The sequence below is a fragment of the Podarcis liolepis genome (genome assembly GCF_965112155.1).
Source record: "Podarcis liolepis genome assembly, chromosome: Z".
In the NCBI taxonomy this organism is placed as follows: domain Eukaryota; kingdom Metazoa; phylum Chordata; class Lepidosauria; order Squamata; family Lacertidae; genus Podarcis; species Podarcis liolepis.
In genome coordinates, this window is record NC_139570.1 from 26,257,567 (window position 1) to 26,263,566 (window position 6,000).

Here is a 6,000-nt window from a genome sequence, read left to right on the forward strand (position 1 = left end):
CCTAGTCCTGTGGAACACTTTGCCACTAGAGATCCCAGGCGCCTTCTGTGCCAGCTTTTAAATGCCTGCTGAAAACTTCTCTATTCCTCCAGGCCTATGCAGGCAATAAAGAACACATTATTCCAAAATGGTTAACTGATGCCTGTTTCTTATTTTTTTATATGTTTTTTATTATATGGTTTTATGTTTTATTGCTGTGAAACACTTTGATGTATTTTTTATGACACAGCAGTATACACATATCTTTATAAATAAATAAAATCTCACGTGTGCTTTTTTACTAGTTATACTCTGTGGGTCTTTAAGCTTAAAGATCAGAATTGTTGGGGGAAATGAATTAAACAATTCACCTTCAACATCATCTGCATTTAGATGTATACTTAGTGTTCTTAAACATCCTCTATGCTTCAGCACAACAGCCTGTAATATTCGGAATGTGGGGTGGGGAGTTTGGATGAAATTGAATTGAGAACTGAAAGTGAACCAGACTGGCCTATCTGGTGAAAAGATGAACTTAAAGAGCAATTGGTTCCCTTTTTTGGACATGTGGAGCTTGAACAAGAATAAATACCTTGGAAAAAATGAACTTTCCAAATTCTGTTCTTGAAGGGCCTCAGGTGCCATCTGCCAGAGAACCAGATTAATTGATGGGCCTTCATTACTCTAGTGAGCAAATGAGGTGATAATGAGGCTTTCAAGTTGTGTGAGGCTTTCAAGTTGTGTGCATGGCAGCAGCAGGAGGCCCCATTAGCTAAAGTGGTGCTTCAGGTTAAGAACAGTTTCAGGTTAAGAACGGACCTCAAGAACAAATTAAGTACTTAACCCAGGGTACCACTGTATACACCACCTTTCCTCCAACGAGCTCATGGTATCGGTTCTCCCCCTCCTTGTTTTATCTTCACAACAAGCCTGTAAAGTAAGCAAGGCTGGGAAGGCTGTAACTGCCCCCCAAGGTCACCCAGTGAGTGGGGATTGGAACCTTGGTCCCCCAGGTCCAATGCTATAACCACTACACCACATGTTGATTTATACAGTGAACGGCTGGGAATTCTGGGACCTGTAGTCCTTCCTCTTGCTTCGAATAATAAACAAACAATTATTATTATTATTATTATTATTATTATTATTATTATTATTATTATTATATCATCCAACTCTCTTGCAAGCCAGAGCTTATTCTCAGTTTTAGCCTGCCTGACCTTCTATCTGCAACTGTTGGCTTCTCGTGCATACTCTTCCACTGTGATTTCCCCCTTCTTTCGTTTCTTACCGTGCCTTTCTTCAGCTCACCTGTAAGCTCCTTAGGCAGCCACGCTGGTTGCTTTCAGTTCCTCTTTTCTTTCGTGTTGGAATTGTTGCTTGAATGCTGATGGTTCCTTATTTTTAAAGCGAACTTGGCTTGGGCAGCTCTCAGATAGAGAATAGCCCTCTGTAGAGACACAGCCACCATAATAAGAGGGCATGGCTATTACCACCATGGTCTACCTGAGAAATTCTCTGAGGTATTTCACAGCCCCCTGCCCGGAGACAGAACGCTAAGCCAGGTGCGTGATATTACTGACCCAGAAGGGAAATTTTCTTAGGTCATAACAACAGAGTTCACAGTTCTACGGCATCGCAGTGAAATGTTTTTGCGAAACCTGCCCTGGACCTCCGCCATTTAGTTGCTCTACAAGTGGAAGAGCTGTATTTGCATTAGGAGTTGTTGGAAACCGAAATTGCTCACTAGGTGGCAGCATTGCTCAACACTGACCTAATCTCCCTCTTAACCTTGCTGCTCTGTAAGGTATTGAATTTTTCAGGCAAATCACTGCAGCTGGCATCAAATAGGATCCTTCCGTTCGACAGGCTCCCTGCTCTGTCCCCCTCACAATTCTTCCATTAAGCATGTGCAAAGGGCACAGATTAGAAAAGTAATGTGTGTTTGTGGGGATTAGAAATGTAAGAAGGCATTTTTGTTCCCTTCCCCCTGTCTTCGTTGAATGCAGCAATGCTTCCATTCCACTGTGGTTCGCCGTTCACCAAAACCTACGCTGTCCATCTTGCTGTCCTCTGTGGCTGAATTATGTAATTTATGTAAATTACGTTGTAATTATGTTGTCATTATGGGCTAGATGAGCCTTTGGCCTAATCTAGAAAGATCTTCGTTTATTCTTTATGCCTCCCTTATGATGACAATCCCCATAGCCACCCCCTGAGAGGAATCCATGCCCACTAATGGGAGCTGTGTGACTTCTGTAAATAGAAAGGGCCCCAAGTCAGGATCATGACCACAGCACAGAGATGTGATAGTAACCATTTTTCTTTTACCGCTCTCCTGACAGAAGTTTCCTCTCTCCCCACCACTGTCAAAGCTACCAGTTGACACAGGACAAACATTTCTTCATATATGCATACTTAAACTATAGATTTTGCTTACCCAAGATGTAATGGTAAGTCACCAATTTGGATGGCTTTAAGAGAGATTAGGGACATTCATGGAGGATAAAGCTATCAATGCCTATTAGCCATGATGGTTATGTTCTACCTCCACGGACAGACACAACCTGCCTCTTAAACTCCATTATTGGGAACTGCAGGAGAGGAGAACACTGTCATGTTTGGTTTCTGTTTGCAAGCTTCCCATGGGCATCCGGTTGGCCACTGTGAGGACAGTGTTCTGGGCTAGATGGGCCAGCAGGGCTCTTATGTTCTAGTTGGTGCCAAGAAGCCTGTGGCATGCCAGGCATTGCTTGACTACAGCTCCCACCATCCAGGACCATTGACCGTGCTGGCTAGGGCTCATGGGAGCTAGAGTCCAGCCAAACCTCTAGAGAGCCCCAAGTTCTCCAGGGACTCAAGGAGAAAGGTAGTCCTATAGGTGTAGTGGTTCCCAATTAGCAAAGTATTACAGACCCCTGTTTTTCAAAAGCCAAGCCATGAACCCAGGGGTGTAGAAAGAAGGGTGGGGCGGTTCGCCCCGGGTTCCATCATGGAGGGGGGTGACAAATTATCAAGGAACAATTACAGTGGTACCTCGGGTTACATACACTTCAGCTTACATACGCTTCAGGTTACAGACTCCGCTAACCCAGAAATAGTACCTTGGGTTAAGAACTTTGCTTCAGGATGAGAACAGAAATTAGGCGGTGGTGGTGTGGCGGCGGCAGTGGGAGGCCCCATTAGCTAAAGTGGTGCTTCAGGTTAAGAACAGTTTCAGGTTAAGAACGGACCTCCGGAACGAATTAAGTTCTTAAACCGAGGTACCACTGTACTGCCCAGCTAGGGCGGTTCATAAAAAACTTTTTTTAAAAAATGCCTGCTCCAAAGGTCTTATCTTACTACATTAGGGATTATATAGCTATATACGAAATTTCATGCATATCAGTTAATATCTTGACCCTCCTCCACGAAAATAGCTGTTTGACCTTGGCCGTTTCCCTATGTCGTGAAGGCTGAAATTTTAATTCAGTGGAGCGGGGTCAAGATATTAACTAAATTAATTAATTATTAATTAATTTAATTAAAGATAAGACCTTTGGAGCAGGCATTTTCAAAAATAAGTTTTTTATGAACCACTCTATTGCCCTACCCTCCGCTGGGCTTCCCAGATCCTGGAAAATCGGCCTATGTGAAGAAAATGAGACTAGGCCAAGTAGATTTTGCCTTGCCTTGCCTTCGCCCTGCCCCCTGCCCGCAGCCGATTGGCCACCTGGGTTGGGAGCGGGGCAAGGGCAAGGCAAGGCCAAATCTACTTGGCCTAGTCTCATTTTCTTCACATAGGCCCACTTTCTGGGCTGCTGGGGAAGCCTGCCAAGGCCGCTGCCTGACCTGCGCACCCCTCTGGCCCCAATCCCCCTCCGGAAAGCCTCTGCTGCCCCCAAAAGTGGAGTGTGTGGGACAATGGCAGTGCTGCTGCCCTGTTTTGCCCGCGTGTGGCACCGGGAGGAGCAGCTCAGTTCTGCCCTGGGCACTCGGCAGGCCAGCCTCCCCTTTGCCCCCAGCCTCCCCTGCATGAAGGTAGGACCACCCAAAGGCAGCTGTCTAATTAAAAGAAGATGAGGAAAAAATCACCAAGGCAATTCTGTGGGTAATTGACCAATTCCTTTTGTTTTTTTTGGTAAACCACTTTGCAGGTTTTTTAAAATAAATTTTATTAAATAAATAAACAATAAATATAAATAAAATAACACAAGCCAACCTGTAGGTTTAAGTATCTGTCCACAGTCGCCTACTTGTTATCAGAGGCCCAGAATCCGCATTCCTTTGTAAGAAAATACAAAATAAAACCATTTTTGCAGGATTTATTTTTTTAAAAAAAATCAATGTGTGTGTGTGGGGGGGGGGTGACAAGAATTTTTCTGCACCAAGTACCACCTGACCTTCCTACGCCTCTGTATGAACCCCCTACTTTTGAAAATGTTGATAGCTCTATGATAGTTTTTGTTATGTAAATGGGGCTACGGACACCTTGGGTGGGTTACGCGAAGCCTCTGGGATTCCCAGGCAAACAATTGGGAACCACTGCTATAAGGTTTTAACTGGCTGCAGGGTTTGTAAGGCTTCAGCTGGTTTTGAGTTGGTTTATTACGCTGTTTTGATTAGGCTGTTTATTATAGCTGGTTTTATTATCTTTATGTTTGCATTGTATAAGATACACATGTTATTGTGTGTACTTAGTTTCTTACTGCTCCATATTTTAATAGTACATGGGGGCTGCTTTCAGAGGTAGATACCGTAAAAGACAATCTACACATCTTTAGAAATTAGAAGGGGGGGGGGGGAGGACCTTCCAGCAGCTCTGGTCCTTGCAGCCAAATAGTCATAGAAATAAATTGGAAATGAGAGAAATCAGTTGACATCTTGCAATGGGATAAAGGCATAGGGGGCATAACATCATTGACAGTATGCACATATTATAAATATATATAAAAGAAAGTGCACCAAACAAATTTATTGGAAAAACGAAGTCAATTTGTCTTGGAATTTTACATTCCAACAATGAACAATGTTCAACTGTACATATTATTTTCACTCATGTAAACTGACATTCTGCTTAAAATATCATAGTATCCGGAGATATCTACACTCTTTAAACCATTATTACATTTTGTATATGGATACATCATGATATTTTGATAGTTATATAAATGCTGCCTATATAAATGAAACATTTCTTTTGCAATTTTTTTCTTAATAGAGGGGAGAAAGGAAGAGGAGATTATAATATTAGGTTTGGCCATTGACCATACAGCAATATCAATAATGGCAGCCTCCCTTCCTCTGAACTCTTTCCCTTCATCTCATTCCAAGGGAATCTGTTCAACTACCATTCGTAGATGAAAACATCCTGTAACCCTCAAAAAAAGAAGCAGGATGTCTTTGGAACACCCCCCACCCCAACTGTGATGCCATGGCCAAAGAATATTCTAACTCAGGGTCAACAGAAAGATACTGGAATTAGTGGGGTTTTAATGACTGTGTTCTCATCTGAAAGGCAGGGGTATGAATACTTTCTCCAGCAATTTCCTCTTGTAGTCGTGCTTTGAGGAAGCACCCTCCAGTCATAAATTCTGAGCAGTGCAGGACCTTCTGTCTCCCTTATGAAAAGCTAATATAATTGATGAGATCTGGCTGGATTATGCACTTCTGTGACAGGCAATCTGCATTTATTTTCTCACTTGTTATGACATTAGTGGCATTCTCGGGAGTCAGGAGTTCACATCTGGCTCACATTTATTATGGGGTTCACCTTGAGTATTTTGCCATATAAGGGCTTTTATTTTTTGGTCGGGTTTCACAATTGAGGCAGCAGGCTGTAGAACGCATGCCCACCAGAGGGTGGACTGTGTCTTAGGATTTGTTAAACGTACTGCATATTCATTCAAAACATTGATTTTTCAAGCTATGTCCTGTGGAAGCCTTGGGTTGTTTTGGAATCCAGTATGGATTGTCCATAAGAAAATTAGTGCTGCGGCAAAAAAATAAAAATCCCATGTTGTTCCTCCTCACCCACCCACT

General features: G+C 42.9%; 1 protein-coding gene across 4 annotated transcripts in view; it reads right to left on the reverse strand.

Annotated features, from left to right (window-relative positions):
- Window positions 1–1,844, reverse strand: part of CAPN6 (calpain 6) — a 68,919-nt gene extending 67,075 nt beyond the window's left edge. For 3 of the 4 annotated variants that reach the window (XM_083485097.1, XM_083485099.1, XM_083485100.1), the window contains exon 1: window positions 1,291–1,844. The gene's annotated coding sequence lies outside the window, so the exon portion shown is untranslated. Of the gene's footprint in view, window positions 1–1,270 lie in introns of all 4 variants that reach the window. The other variant, XM_083485098.1, reaches the window with a different exon arrangement.
- Window positions 1,845–6,000: the final 4,156 nt, after the last annotated feature.